General features: G+C 37.2%; 1 protein-coding gene and 1 non-coding gene across 4 annotated transcripts in view; both read right to left on the reverse strand.

Annotated features, from left to right (window-relative positions):
• The window catches only part of LHFPL6 (LHFPL tetraspan subfamily member 6), a 398883-nt gene that overhangs the window by 225817 nt on the left and 156968 nt on the right, over positions 1-16098 (reverse strand). The window lies entirely within an intron of this gene.
• On the reverse strand, positions 13302-13402 carry LOC135268834 (small nucleolar RNA U13). The gene has a single exon (XR_010337169.1). It is a non-coding gene; the product is annotated as a small nucleolar RNA U13 (small nucleolar RNA).

A 16098-nucleotide genomic window follows, 5' to 3' on the forward strand; every position in this document is an offset into this window, starting at 1 on the left:
GTCTTATTTCATTTCCAAATAATTCACTACTTTTAAGATATCTTTATAATACTTACTTCTAAGTTAATTCCATTGTGGTCAAACAACATGTATGACTTGAATCTTTTAAAATTTACTGAGACTTGTTTTATCATATGTGTTCCTCTTACACTTGAAAAAAAATGTGTATTCTGCTGTTGTTTGGGAGATTATTGTGCAAATGTCAATTAGATCAAGTTGACAGTGTTGTTGAAGTTGTCTATAACCTTACTGGTTTTTTTCTAATTGTTCTATCAGTTCTCAGGAGAGGAATATCAAAATCTCTGACTATAATTGTGGATTTCTCTATTTTTCCTTGCAGTTTTATTAATTTTTGTCTCATGTATTTTGAAGCTCTATAAATAAGTACCTACATATTCAGGATTATAAGGTATTCTGATGAATTGACCAGTCTATCTTTGGGACATGATCTTCTTTCTTCTTGATAACAATCTTTGCTCTGAAAAACACTTTGTCTGCTATTAATATAGCCATTCCAGTCTTCTCTTGATTAGTGTTTGCATGGTATCTCTTTTTCCATCCTTCTATTTTTACCTTATTTGTGCCTTTAAATTTAAAGTGCATTTCTTATAGGCAACATATAGTTGGGTATTACATCTTTATCCAATCTGACAATCTTTGCCTTGTATTTGTATTTATTTATTTTTACTTTTTATTTTTACCCACAATTTTTTTATTTTTATTTTTGTATTTGTATTTAATGTGATTACTGATATTGATTTTTCAATATCGATATATTGACCATTTATATTTAATGTGATTATTGATACTGTTTTTTCTAATCCTCTTTATGACAAAACTCCTGAAAAGAATTATATACACTCACTTCTCCAAATCCTTTCTCCCATTCTACTTTGAACCTGTTTCTGTCTGGTTTTCATTCCTACTATTCTACTGAAACAAGTCTTTGTCAAGGCCATTCACTTCCTTTATCTTGCTGAATCCAAAGGTCAATTCTCAACTCTTATTAAACTTGACCTTTTTGCAACATTTGACACAGGTGATCACTGTCTCCTTAAAGTATGTTTCTTTCTCTGGCTTGTAGCACACCATACCCTCCTTGCAATCATTCAGCAACACTGAATACTCTGTCTCTGAGATCTTTGCTCTTTCTATCTTATTACTTAAACTTCTTAACTTCATAATGCCGTAAGGCTCAGGGCTCAGCACATTCAATTCTTTACTGCTCTCATTCTTCTTGTGGATTTAAATACTACCTGCACTCAGATGCTCTGCCCTTTAGGATTGAAACACTCATTTCCCTCATTGCTGAGAATGCTAATGGTTGATTTCTCAAAATTTATTCCCCATCTTCAGCAAGCAACTGCCCTCAGCTGAAGAAAGTTGACTCACTCAAGGTCACAAGCTTGGGTATCAAGTAACTGGCTAATGTAGGGGCATAAATTATGACAATTCTGCAAGGTTTTTCCAACTCTAGAGCTCTCCATAAGACTGGTGGAAGGATTTATTTCTGATCTTATTGCAGCCCAACTTTTCCCTCTGTCCATTCCTACTTGTTTACTCCTCACAGTTATTAATCTCAAAAGTCCTTGCCAATACATGTCTGGGTGCAAATCTTCATCTCATTATCTGCGTCTTGGGAAAGCTGATCTGAAACATTATTTACATGCTGACACCTACAAACTTCTACTTCCAGCACATACCTTTTTTCTGAATCCCAAGACTGAAATATCCATTGTTCTTCTCAACCTTCCATCATTTCTTATTACTTTGATGTCTATTGGAAATCTCAAACTTAACATGTCTGAAACTGAATACTTGATCAATATTGCCTCCTCACTTAAAAAAACTACCCATACACTGTCTTTCTCCATTTAAGTTGATGAAAACTCCAAACTCCCATTGTTTGTTACATAAGCCAAAAGCCCTGGAGAATTCTGGGAGACTTCCTCTCATATTGCACACCAAATTTGTCAGCAAACCTGTTGGTTCTATTTTTAAAACATTTGACCATTTCTCACCACCCAGCTATCACTCTGGCCCAAGCCACCCTTATGTTTCAACTGGCTTATCTACAATGCCTCCCAAGCTTTTTCCTTGTGTCTGTTTCTACTCCCTGTTATGGTCTGCATATGTCCCCCCAAATTCAGGTATTGAAACTGAATCTCCATTGTGGTGGTATTAAGACATAGGGCCTTTTGAGAAATAATTAAGTCAAGGGGGCTCCATCTTCATGAATGGATTAGTGCCTTATAAAAGGGCTGGAAGGAACCAGCTCAGGTCCCTTTTACCCTTCCATCCCTTGTACCAAATGAGGACACCTAGATGAATGAGCCTGTACCAGACACCTGCTGGTGCCTTGATTTTGGACTTCCCAGCCTCCAACTGTGAGGAAACAAGTTTCTTTTATTTCAAAATTACCCAGTCTGTGGTATTTTGTTATAACAGCACAAATAATTTAAGACACACCCTCTCCAGTCTTTTTAACACAGTGACAAGAGTGATTCTATTAAAACATAAGGCAGATCACTTTACACTGTGCTCAGACTTTATAATGGCTCTCTCCTCTGTCCATTCCCTCCCTCTTCACTCCTCTCTCTGACCTCACATTCTATACATGCTACCACCCCTGCTGACTCCCCTCAGTGCCTCTGTGTAGGCTTACCCCTTGGCCTGAAATGCTCCCTTCCGCTGCAGGGTTCATCCTCTCTCCTATGTCATCTTTGTTCAAATCTCACTCTCAATTAGGTCTTCCTCAACTGCCCCACTAAAATTGCAACCCACCTCTGTTCCAGGCAGTTCTTGTTTCCTTTTCTGGCTTTATTAGTTTTTCCTTCCTTTGCACTTAGTATCTTTCAATGTGTTTTATAATTTACTTTAAAAAAATTGTTCGTTTCTCCCTCCTCCCACTCCACTCCCAGAATTTAAACCCCACAAGTACAGATATTTTCATCAGTTTTATTTATTGCTGTTTCTGTAGGATCTAGAACACTACCTGGCACATAATAAGCAGCAAATACATGATCATTGAGACAATTAATTAATCAGTCAGTCAATCTATCACTGAACTGATGACTAAACATTTTTGTTTTACCCCAATCTTATGGCTGAAGTATAGAATACGTATCTTGTTAATATGAAAACAAATACTAAAACAGAAAATAAATTATTTTCTAGTTATCCTCCTACAAGGCTAAGAAATACATATGCAAAAATCCATTCAAGCTATCCAGTCAGCAGATCTTGCCTCCTGATCAACAGATTGGAGACTTATCCCAATTTAGAGGTAGGAGAACTAAGCTGGTCAGCTAAGCTCTCCTACCTCTAAATTGTTGTAAGGCTCTGATAATTAGGTATCAGTAAGTTGTTAAGAAACAACTAATTTGGTGAGTAATTCTTTTTTATTTTCTAAACAGCATCTAACTTTCACCATGATGTATATTTAACTCTAGCAAACAAGTCAACCAATTAACTAAAAAATAAAACAAAATAAATTCTAATAAAGCTAAGTACTGGAAGTGACTGGGATTTTTTGGGGATCAAGAGCTTTATAACTTATATGATAGAGGCATATGTGCAATTCTATCTTTAATACACTTTTAAAGTAAAGGGCATGTAATACACATAATCCTTTGATGATCTATCATGTTGAGGAGTGCTTAATGAATATCAAAAAGCACCCATTAAGCCAGAGGAAACTCCTGACAAGGTTGCAGACATCTGGACATGTACATCTGTTTAAAGTCAGTGATCTGTACAGAAGACCCCAGAGAAAGAATTAGTGTCACTCTGATATTCAGTGACAAACAATTATTACCAAGAATCCAATATGACACTGGAGATAATAACAAAACTGGCAAGTCAAGTATAAATTGAGTAACCTCAGATGTCGTGAAAATTTGAAGCCCTTGATTGCGCTCAAAGCTGTCATGTTGACAAGAAAATTCTTATTCAGCCTAAAAATATAAGAATTCCTATCCATCCCACCCTGGCCCTGTAAACCTGCTCTCTCAGCCAGGAAGTCTGAATAATCCAGCAGTCACCAGGAGTCTCCTTTGGGATGAACTTTGTTTCTTCTACTCCCTTCAACCCATCAATTTCCTGCTCCTGTTTCCCTGGCTTTCTGGGGAATAAAAGATAGCAAATAGTCTGCTATCTATGCCCCTCTTTCTGTTTTGATGACTCTTATAGACTCTTGTATTAGGCTTTTGTATTCCTATTTTTCTTCCTATCTTCTGCAACTACATCTACCAATGGATTCTTTGATTTGCATGCTCAGAGACAGTGTGGGTCTAGATAAGAGATTTGTTGGCCTCAGCCCTTGATTTGGGGATGTTATTAATAAAAATATAACAGCTTCTAGTTAGGGAAGATCTACTACATGCTGGGTACTGTATCAGGCACTTTCCACACATAGTCTTGTTTTGCCTTTCCAACATCTTTGTAAGAAAATATATTATTGACCTTTACAGATGAAGAATCTGGGAAATTAAATGACTCATCCAAAGTCATACAGCTAATAAGCACACAAAGAAGGCAGCAGTATTCTAACTCCAGAGTCCATGCTTTCTGCTCTGACACTGTTTCTCTATCAAGCATTTGCAACATGAGTGATTCCAATTTCATTTTTCCTTTGCATATTATATAATAGTCAAATTGCTATAAATGTGTTAATCATTTTGGTGTCAAGTTAAATTGTTTTTAAACTTGCTTTCATAGTAACATTGCAATGTTACTACCCATTTTTGCCAAGGTGACATCCTTGGCGAAATCAAATGGTGGGTTAAATTGCATGGACCTTAGCATGAATCAAGATTGTAGCATCAAACTGTACTACTCCTGGCCATGTAGATTTCAGCTCTACGCTTGCAATCAAAAAATGTCAATGTTACTTGAGAATATCCTTGATAAAGAAGTAAATCAACCTCTGAGCACATGTCTTTTTAATATTCTGTGACAAAATGAGAACTATGCACATAGAAAGATGATGGCTATCTTGAGATAAAGCACTTCTGTAATGGGTTTTTGAGTTTCAAACTAAATTAAACCTTATTTCTTTATGAAAACATTTCACTTGAAACAACAAATGACAAAATATTGTTGTCCAGACTTGAGCACTGGGCAAACGTTTTATCTAAGAGGAAAATGAACTCAAATTGACAGGTTTTTGTTATTAATGGTAAAATTTGAGCTTTCAAGCAAAAATAAGAATTTTGGAAGACTTGTTTCTGTCACAGTATGCTTGGCAGCTTCTCAGTATTTAAAGATCTTTAGATGAGGTCATTAGTGGTATTAATAAATATGATATTTTATATATTATAAAGTAAACTATATCAACATTTATAAGTTCTATATGATTCAGAAGGTTATTTTCCAAATGACTAATGTACATGTTACAGATTTATGCATGGGTAAAGTCTCCATTTAAAATGCAAGACAGGATGGTGGATTTAATATATACATATGTATCTACTACATACATATATAGCAGAATACGAAGAGCTCATGGACTCCACATTTCAACCAACCTTTAGAAACAATTACCTGTCAAGTTTTGGTGTGGTATCAAAGAAGTACATAAAAAATTATCTCAAAATGCTATTAAAAGACCACTTTAATAACTACATATTTGTATGAACCTGTATTTTCTTCATATTTTCAATCAAAACAACATATTGAAACAGGTCATGTGCACAATATGAGGATTTAGCTATTTTCTATTAAACCAGTCACTAAAGAAGTGATGTGCACAAAAAATTGAAAAACAATGTCACTCTTAACTACTTTTTTGTTCTGGAAAATATATTTATTTACATTAACATATATTAGGTTTAATATTATTTTTAAAGTAATAAATATATAGATATGTTAAGCTTTTCTCAGTTTAATTTTTACTAAGGTAAATATCAATAGTATAAAACAGAATCCTTTGGAATCCTTAACAACTGTTAAGCATGTGGTCCCGAGGCCAAATCATTTGAAAACCAGTAATATAAGAAAATTTTGTGTAGCTACTGAATATTCTAGATAAGTACATGAGGAAAGATCCCAAAATAATACATGACATGCACAGAAAAATAACTGAAGAGAGATGTACTTCAATGTTAACTATACCTGCAAAGTTTGAAATTATGAGTAATATAATTTTTATTTTTGTTGTCCTGTTAACATTTTTTAAATGAGCATAGCTTGCTTAAATAAAAAGTAACAAATTAACAAACAAATGAATAACTCAACTATGTCATACATAATAATAGTTTTTGTCTAGAGAAACACCTTTACCCTTTTCATTGCCCTCTTCATTTTTATTCAGTCTCTTCCTTTCTTCCTGCTTTGATGCAATTCTTGATATATATATTTCTTCTCCATAGCCCCTGCCCCTGGTCAAGAGTTTTTAACCTTCTAGTTCCTACCAATACTCACAAAAACTATACTACCCTATAAAACAACTTTTCCCCTCATCTGCAGATTATCAACAAATACTAAAATCACTGTTCTCTAAAATTATGTATTATAAAGCACAGTGATATTATGGTTTGTGTGGTCACACCTTTTGCAGGTTACATATCAACATCATGTTGATCACTGTAATCTCCTGAGTTAGTCTGACTTTTCAGCATCCCAGTGGGTGGCTAACAATAGCTGTTAAATACAGCTATGGCCCCAACAATGGGAGGTGTATGTGAATCTTAAGAGTGACCTACCTGTTGGGTCCACTTAGCCACTTGATTGCACAGTAGTTAATCCACTGGAACCCGACAGACCTGTGATGAAATCCGCAGCTCTAAATCCCTGGATATATTTTATGACCTGTTTAGACCTCTCCTCATTCAAAAGGTGAAAAACTTTACAGATTTATTATAATATAAAAAGGCTTACATATTCTAGTAGATTACCATCTACTAGAGCTCAAAACATGTAAGCTGCTGTGCTTTTATAATCATAATATTAGTATTATTGTTATTGGTGTAATTAGATTTTAGCTCTCTGTTTAATCCTGCTTTCCTTAGACATCATTATAATTGGTAATAAATATGGTTTGGATCTGTCTCCCTGCCAAAATATCATCTCGAATTGTAATCTCCAATGTTGGTGGTGGGGCCTGGTGGGAGGTGATTGGATCATGGGGGCAGTTTCTCCTGAATGATTTAACACCATCCCCCTTGGTGCTATTCTTGTATTAGTGAGTGAGTTCTCATGAGATCTAGTTGTTTAAAAGTATGTAGCACCTTCCCACTCCCTCTCTTCCTCTTGCTCTGGCTATGGGAAATGCCTTGCTCCCCATTTGCCTTCACCAGGATTAAAACGATCCCTCTACATTGCTCAGGTTGGTCTTGAACTCTTGGGTCAAGTGATCCTCCTGCCTCTGCCTCCCAAAGTGTTGGTATTATAGGTGTAAGCCACAGTACCTGGCCCCTGCCTTGCTAAATGCATTGTTTATTAGGCTATTAATTGATCAGGAAGTCAAAAATACCTAACAAAACACCTAAACTACCCTAGCTGTATGAATTTAAAATATGGCTGGGGCAGCAATTTATAGGACCACCATGGAGGCAAATGGAGGAAAAAGTCTACCCCATTCCTGATATATTGCTTCAATTTTCTCATCAATTAAATTCAGAATTCCTGAAAACAAAAAATACTTATTATTATTATTTTGACACAGGGTCTCACTCTGTCACCCAGGCTGGGGTGCAGAGGGATGATTACGGCCCTCTTCAGCCTTGACCTCCTGGGCTCAAGGGATCCTACCACCTCAGTCTCCCAAGTAGCTAGGACTACAGGCACATGCCACTGTGCCCAGCTAATTACTATATTTTTGTAGAGATGGGATTTCAGCATGTGTCCTAGTCTGGTCTCGAACTCCGAGGCTCAAGCAATCTGACTGAGTCAGCTTCCCAAAGAGCTGAGGTTAAAGCTGTAAGCCACTGCATTGCACCTGGGATAAAACTTCTTTTTTTTTTTTTAAAAAAAAAAAACTTCTAACTTTTAAAACTTCTAAAACTTTTCTCTTTTTTTGAGACAGAGTTTCACTCTTCTTGCCTGGGGTTGGAGTGCAATGGCACGGCCTCAGCTCACTGCAACCTCTGCTTGCCAAGTTCAAGTGATTCTCCTGCCTCAGCCTCCCGAGTAGCTGGGATTACAGGCATGTTGTATTTTTAGTGGAGACAGAGTTTCACCACGTTGGCCAGCCTAGTCTTGAACTCCTGGCCTTAGGTGATCTGCCTTCCTTAGCCTCCCAAAGTGCTGGGATTACAGGTGTGAGCCACCACGACCAGCCAGCTAAAACTTCTTTAGGTGTCTCTACATATTAAATAGTCTTCTATGATCATGGGAAATAATTAAGTCTTTTTAAAAATATATATATATTAGATAATTGAAAAATCTGAATATGTCAATAAGTATTCTGTTAAATTGTTATGAATGTCATATCACAGATTCCCTTTACTTCTTATCAGGGTATACATTTTTAGCTATTATGAGATGATGTGTAAGTTTTTCAATATAAGAAGCTCTTGAGCAACCCTTAAGAGAAATATGTTTAACACTTATATTGCCCCAAATCAGTTTCCATGTGTGGAGAAACTTTCTGGTGAGATTCATGTTCACATTTAAAATGTCACTAAAATCAAAACTTTGGAAAGTGCCAAGAGTCTGCATCGGTGCTGACTAGCTACAAAGGGAAAGGAAGGCATGAAAGGAGAAGATGTAGGCTGGGAATTAGGAGACAGAACTGATCTGGGTACGACTGCTGGTTAGCTGTGTAGCTCTGCCTAAGTGTTTTTATCTTTCTTGATCTTAGTTTTCTAGTATGTGTACTATATTAATAGAGATCTCAGAAGTTCTTTGGGCTCTGTAATTCTATTTTTTTTCCTCGTACTGTGAATTTTTGCCTTGTCTTTGTTCTCACTCTTTTGGACTTCTCTGCATCATTTGGCACTATTGAGAACAATCTCCTTAAAGCTCCATCCCTGGCTTTTATGGTGAGAACAACTCAGGGGCTCATTTCAAATACTACTGTCCTCAATCAGAGCTGGCCCTCATGGCTCAGTTCCTGAGCTAACTGAAAGCTTGTTTCTCCCTCTCTCTCTCTCTCTTTTTCTCTCTTTCTCTTATTTTTTCTCTCTCTCTCTCTCATTCTCTCCTTTTTCAGAGAGTTGAAAATATCTAGTGTCTTCCATTAGTCCCTGCTGTGGCTTCAATGCATCCTCCAAAGTTCATGTGTTGGAAACTGAATCCCCAAGGCAATGGCATTTAGAAGTGAGACCTTTAAGAGGTGAGTAGGTTTGCAAGAATTCTGCCCTTATAAATGCATTAATGATGTTACTGCAGGAGTGAGTTAATTAACATGGGAGTTGGTTAGTTATTGTGGAGTTGGTTCATGATAAAAGGATGAGTTCTGGCCCCTTTTCTTCCTCTTTCTCTCATGCACTCTTTTGCCCTCCTGCCTTCTGCCATGGGATGACACAGCAAGAAGACCCTCACAAGATGCAGTCCCTCAGTCTTGGAATTCCCAGCCCCAGAACCATGAGCAGAATAAACTTCATTTCTTTATAAACTCCCAAATCTCTGGTGTTATAGTAGCGCAAAACAGACTAAGACAGAAAAATGGTACAGAGAATGGGGTTACCGCTTTAACAAATACCTGAAAAGTGGAAGCAGCTTTAGGACTGGGTAATGCATAGAGGCTAGAAGAATTTGGAGCATCAGGCTAGTAAAAGCCTAGATTGCTGTGAATGGAGTAGTAACAGCAATTCTGGTGAGGGCTCAGAAGAAGACAAGAGCTGTAGGGAGAACTTAAATCTTCCTAGGGATTACTTAACTGGTCATGGTCAGAATGTTGGTAGAAACAGAGAGTGTAAGGGCTATTCTCATACAGTGTCAGACAGACATGAGAAGCAAGATGTAGATGGTCCTCAATTTAAACAATTTTTTTCCTTTATGATGGTGTGAAAGTAATATGCATTCAATAGAAACAGTACTTTCAGTACCTATACAACCATTTTGTTTTTCACTTTCAATATAGTATTCAATAAATTACATGAACTATTCCACACTTGGTTATACAATAGGCTTTTGTTTATAGGCTAATGTGAGCATTCTGAGCATGTTTAAGGTAGCTAGGCTAAGCTGTGATGTTCAGCAAGTTAGGTGTGTTAAACGTATTTTTTACTTACTGTATTTTCAACATAGAATTTGTTTATCAAGATATAACCACATAATAAGTCAAGGAGCACTGGAAAGTGGAATAAAGGCCATCTTTATTTTAGTTATACAGTTGTAAAGAACTTCATGGAATGATGTCCATGTCCAGAACTTCATGGAAGGCAGAACTTAAGAGTGAGGAACTAGGATATCTGGCAGAAGAAATATATCTAAGCAACAAACTGTTCAAGCTGCTGCATGGCTTCTTTTAGATACTTACAGTAAAATGAAGGAAGAGAGAAATGATGTAAAATGGAATTTATAATTAAAAGGAAAGCAGAATGGAAAGATTTGGAAAACTATCAGCCTGACCTTGTAAAGAATAACAAAGTTTGTTTTTATTCTTTAGGAGAGAATACCAAGGTATGGCCAAGAGACATTTGCTAAAGAGGTTCATATGGATAGAAGGATGCCAGGTTCTACTCATCAAGACTACAGGACAATAGGCATTTCAAAGATCCCCAAGGCAAGCTAGTACCTCAAGGGCAAGGTTTCCAGAGAGGCACCTACATGACCTCAACATTCACTGCCCTACACTGCCTTGGGACTCCACTCCTGGAATTCTGGTACAGCACCCCTCAGCTGCCCTGAGCTGAGGTGTGGCTTGACCTGCCACTCTACAAGGTACAAGCTATAAATCTTGGTAATATCCATATGGTGCTATTTCTGAAGGCACACAGAATGCAAGCGCTGTGGGGCCATGGTAGCCTCCATCTAGGTTTCAAAGGACGTTACAGACAGCCTGGGAGCCAGGCAAAGACTTGTCACAGGGGTAGTCACTGCAGAGAGTCCCTGCTAGAGCAATGCCTAGTGGAGCCATGGGAGTGGTGTGGCCCCTGAGACCACGAACCACAGGGCCACCAATGTCCAACTCTAGCCTGGAAAAACAGCAGCCCAAGACTTTAACCTGTGAGAGCTGCTTGGTGGACTGAGCCCAGAAAGGCCACAGAAGCAGGGCTGCCCTTATTAATGGATTAATGTCATCACCTCAGGAGTGAGTTTGTCATTATCACAGGAGTGAGTTCAGTCCTCTCTAGCTATCTCTTGTGCACACCATCACCATGTGATGCTTTCAGCCTTACTAAGATGCAGCAAGTAGGTCCTCACAAGACACATCTCCTTGCTCTTGAACTTCCCAACCTCCAGAACTGTAAGCCCAGTTAACTTCTATTGTTTATAAATTATCCATTCTATGATACTTTATTAGAGCAGCATGACATGGACTAAGTCCTTTTACCATGATAACTTATAAATATCTCTATACCATATGACATCACATCACACAATGGAAAGAACATGGATTTGGGGCTTTAACAATACTTAGGTTTTTTAACAGGGGACTTTGTGAAGATTTATTGAAAGTAAATTTTCCAGTTTTACAAGTTAAAAAACACACAATGAGAGAGGTCAGATGAATTTCTCACCCAACTCCTAAATTGGACCTGACCCAAAATACTAAGAGAATGCTCAGTCTAAGACTGAGTATAGAATAGATTTCAATAAATGTTTATTAAAGTACTCTTTAGAATCCCTGCCCAGGACAGGTATTAAAAGAAACAAATTCTGAGCTGAGTAAGTACTCAGGGGTTGGTAGTTACCTAATGTTTTCTTCTCATAATTTACTTAACCATTCTTTCCAAATAATTATTCCATTGCCCATTAAGTACATATTTGGTACAGCAGAATAAAACAAACAAGAGTGGTACATGAGAATAAACTGGCCTCTTCAAATAGCATCTCAGAGTCTTTCAAGTAGACATCCTACCTTAGAGGATATCAAAGTTTGTTTGAAATGGAAACAGCCTCTCCAAAATGAGTCTTCAAAGATTGCAAAGTACTACAGAAGAGCTTTAAATTTAGGCTTTTTTTTTTGTGGTACTTTAAGTACAACAGATGGATCTTCATAATTAGCATCACATTTGCATTTTTCTCTCCACAGAAAAAGCTAATAATCTTAGAAGGAGAATTTAAAAGCATCATTCCATCATATTTTTATTGATCTTATTTATAATTTGTATGCCAAGTTTTCTTTATGATACCTATTAGTTTCAATCCTCTCCTGGGAGATGAACAAATTTACAAATGAGGAAATGAACGTAGTAGTTAGGAGCACAAACTTGAAAATGACTTTATGATGAGAACTCATTGGAAGGCCCTGATAAAGTGGAAGAAATCTTAAGATTCAGATACAGCCTGAAGTCCATCTATGTAATCTCCTCCAACAGAGTAGGTCTACTTATCTTTTGTGCACATTTTTATGAGACTCCCATCCTCTCCTCGTACACTGTAATTCCTACCACTCAGAACCATTCAGTTGAAAGGTGCTATGAAATAAGATAAATCACAGAACAAACTGTCCTCATAGGCAAGCTCTCAAGCTCTCCTGATGTATAGCTGCAGACAGCTGTTGGTGAACTATGGTGGGTGCAGGAGTTTAACAGATACCATCGGCAGAGCACAGAGTTAGCAGAGGCCCTAGGACATTCAGCATGGGACAGTATACCCTGAGAGAACTAGGCCAGTGTAAACAAAGATCATGTCCCAGCTGTGTACCACAGCCAACATTGTATCTGAGGATCTCAGTGATCCTCATAGCTTCCCTATGAGGCTGACATCATCCTCATTTTGTAGATAGAGAAACTAACATTTAGGAAAGTAAACCATATTGCCCAAAGTGCTCTAGTTAAGTGGCAAAGTGCTTTTTTCATTTAGGTCCCATCCAACACCAAACTTCACCATACTAAGTGGCATGCCATTTTGAGTTGTCAACTATATGCAACAAATTTGTTCTGGTAAAGGTTTTGCTTTAATTTGTCCATATCCAATCCCTCATAATCAATAATATAACTTTGCAAGTCACCTGAATAGGGATTAGGAGCGTAATCAATGACCATGAAACAGAAAAGATAAACTGGTCCACAGGGAAATTGAGCCCTTGACCTTAAGCTCTCCAGAGCTGAATTCTAACCAACTCAGTTAATTAGCCACAGACTATTAAATGAACAAATCAGAGCCCAAATCCTTTCAAACCACAAATCTAAGTCGGCCCTGTATAGGAACACAGAGTTAAATATGTACTGATTTTTTTTTTTTCATATCAGATAGGTAATGTGCCAACATTCTAATAAGGCTAAAGGAGGCACATGTCACACATTATGGTGAAACTCATCATCACGCTTATGAACCACAAAAGGATCAGTATGCACTGATTTTGAGTGTGCCTCATTTCGTACAGTGCAGACACTCTTGAGTATCCCAAAACAGATGAAATTATAAGGGAAAATTTTATAACCTTTTTTTTAAACTTTCTCTTGCTGTTCATAATACCTATACTTCGCTACATCTTTTTTTTTTTTTTTTAATTGATGTATCTAACTTAGGAGTAAAGTCTTTAAGAAGATCCTGGTCAAATTGCCAATTTTTCATCAGACTCATTAAACTCCACCCCATAGGTAAGATCAGATCTTGAATTCTTGAGTTGGAGAGTACTCCTTGAAAGATACTGTGTGTTCTAGATGAAAAGCGGTAATCTAACCAATAAGATCTGCAAGCCCAGAGAGTCTGAAAGGAGAATCCCCTTTCCCTCACCTGTTGTTACTGGACTTCAGGCCTCTTAAACAACACATGGAGTATACTCTGCACTCAGGACTCAGCTCACCCAGTGGCACCAAGGTCACTCAAGGGTTGAGTTCTCACAGAGCAAGACAGGAACAGGGAAGGATGTAGAAGAGGGAGTTACATCCTCGATCTAGTAAGTATTTGGGCCATTGCTCTTCTCTACCTCCATAAATTATTGATAATTTTCAAGTCTAGAAAGTGAGAAACAGAAAAGATAAGGGGAAATTATAAGAAAAAATGAGAGCATTCATGTGGGATGTTCTTCCATTCCTTTTTCCTCAATCCAGAACCTTCACATAGTCCTCCCGTCTTCACTCTAACTCCTTGACCCAGAATATCTGTGTTCCCCTCTTCCCAAACTCCTAATCTCCTTCATTGTAGCCAGGCACCAAGTCAAATCAATCACACATTCAGAACTGTGGGAGTCTCTTCCCACTTCTCAGGGGTGGTGGTAAGGCACAGATCTCAAAGCTACAGAGTTTCAGTAAGAGCAGATTTGTTGCTTGCATTTAAATTTTTGGAAGCCTCACTTTTCATAGAAATAACGTTCTCCAAGATGACTCAGTTCGATAGCACTGTTATTCAGTGTAGATTTTGTGTTAAGTACGCTCTTGTCTGTCGGCCTCAGATCCTACATGTCATAGTATATTCTGAGGTCCAAACAAATACATTATGGAACACGGCCTGCTTCTATGTAGGAGCTTTGTCTGTACTGCCTCATGCATATTTATTCATTAGGTAGGAAAGTGGCGAAGTTTGCAAAATAGAGAAAGATACTTTAAAGAGGCGGGAACAAGGTTATCTAAAGAATCGGGTGCATTGGCTAAATCATGTAATTAGGAAAAGTAAGAGCAGACATTAGGCACAATAGAAATTCATCATTCCCATTCTACTTTCATTTTCTGTAAACAATGTACGACTTAATGTACAAAATTGCTATGACTAGGTTTGGTGGTGGTTCTAGATTTAAATATAGAAAAGCCTCATTAACAGAAATCACATGGCTATAATTCTTTCTAACAGAATTTTTGGTTGTCCAAACCATCATTCATGAGAGCACTCTAAATTCAGACTGGTGAAATACACTTTTAACTTACTGATATTAATCCAACAAGATCATTTGGAAATATTTAAAATGCCTATAACAGGAATCATTTACTGGAAGACTATAATGAATTATTTAATGTGCTTTTTTCAGGACAAAACTAAGAGCAATATTCTATTTTGTAAAGGGGATAAAATTTGCAATGAAAGGAACTTACTGGGGAACCTGGCCAATTGAAAGCTGGCAAAACAATGTGAGCAGATGCATTAGGAGTCATCTGATCTGGGAAGATAATCCCAACGCTGTCAGACCTTCTAAAACTGCCTCAGCCATGTCAATGCAAAAATGGAAACTTATTCCTAGTCTGCAGCTTTAATAGGGCAAGGGAGGTGCTACTTGCCTCACAAAGTGGGGAGGCTTTTCCACTGCATCTCTGCTACATGGGCCGCCAGCGCACACAGATACAGATGTCCACATCAACTGTGAATTGATCATCTGCTCTGAAAGACCAGTGATATTCCTTACTACATTTCACGACTGTTACTTGAAATATGCACTAAACACATATGTGTAAAAGGTACTTAAATGGCAAACCAAAGACATTAACACCTAATTCTAAACCTGACAAATTAATAAAGTAATTTTTACTTATACAGTTATAAAGGGTTAGCGTTATAATAAGAAATGTCCTAATTTGTCTTGGTCAAGGGTGTAAATGGATATGAAATGAGAAAATATGAAAAAGTAGTATTGATAGGAACAGTATTTTCCAACACTGCAATTGTGATTTTCCCACAATATTATTTACAGAGGTAGATTTGCAATTTTGCCATTTGAAAAATATTGTAACTGTGAAACAGTTAACATTCAATTTAAGTTTAGGATTTAAAATGAGCTTAAATTTATGCAACAGACTTCCTTACCTTTAATTTATACGATGGAACTTATTTTCAGGACAGAACATAAGAAATATATACAGATTGAGCAAATCATCCAAGCAACTAAGATTTCATTATTGTGGAGACCACTGGAGACCACACTGAAAACTGAGTGCTATCAACTCAACCTAAAGATTTAAAAGTCACAATATCTGTGACTCAGTTGCCACATCCATCCAAGGTCAATGGTTAAGGGTTCAATGATTCTGAAAGTAGCCAAAAAAAAAAAAAAAGGAATTTCAAACTAAGATAGAATAGTTAGCTCATTTCCACCAGCTCTGCATCAGATTT

Source organism: Aotus nancymaae, unplaced genomic scaffold (assembly GCF_030222135.1).
Source record: "Aotus nancymaae isolate 86718 unplaced genomic scaffold, 86718_ANA_hifiasm-v0.15.2.pri h1tg000043l, whole genome shotgun sequence".
NCBI lineage: Eukaryota > Metazoa > Chordata > Mammalia > Primates > Aotidae > Aotus > Aotus nancymaae.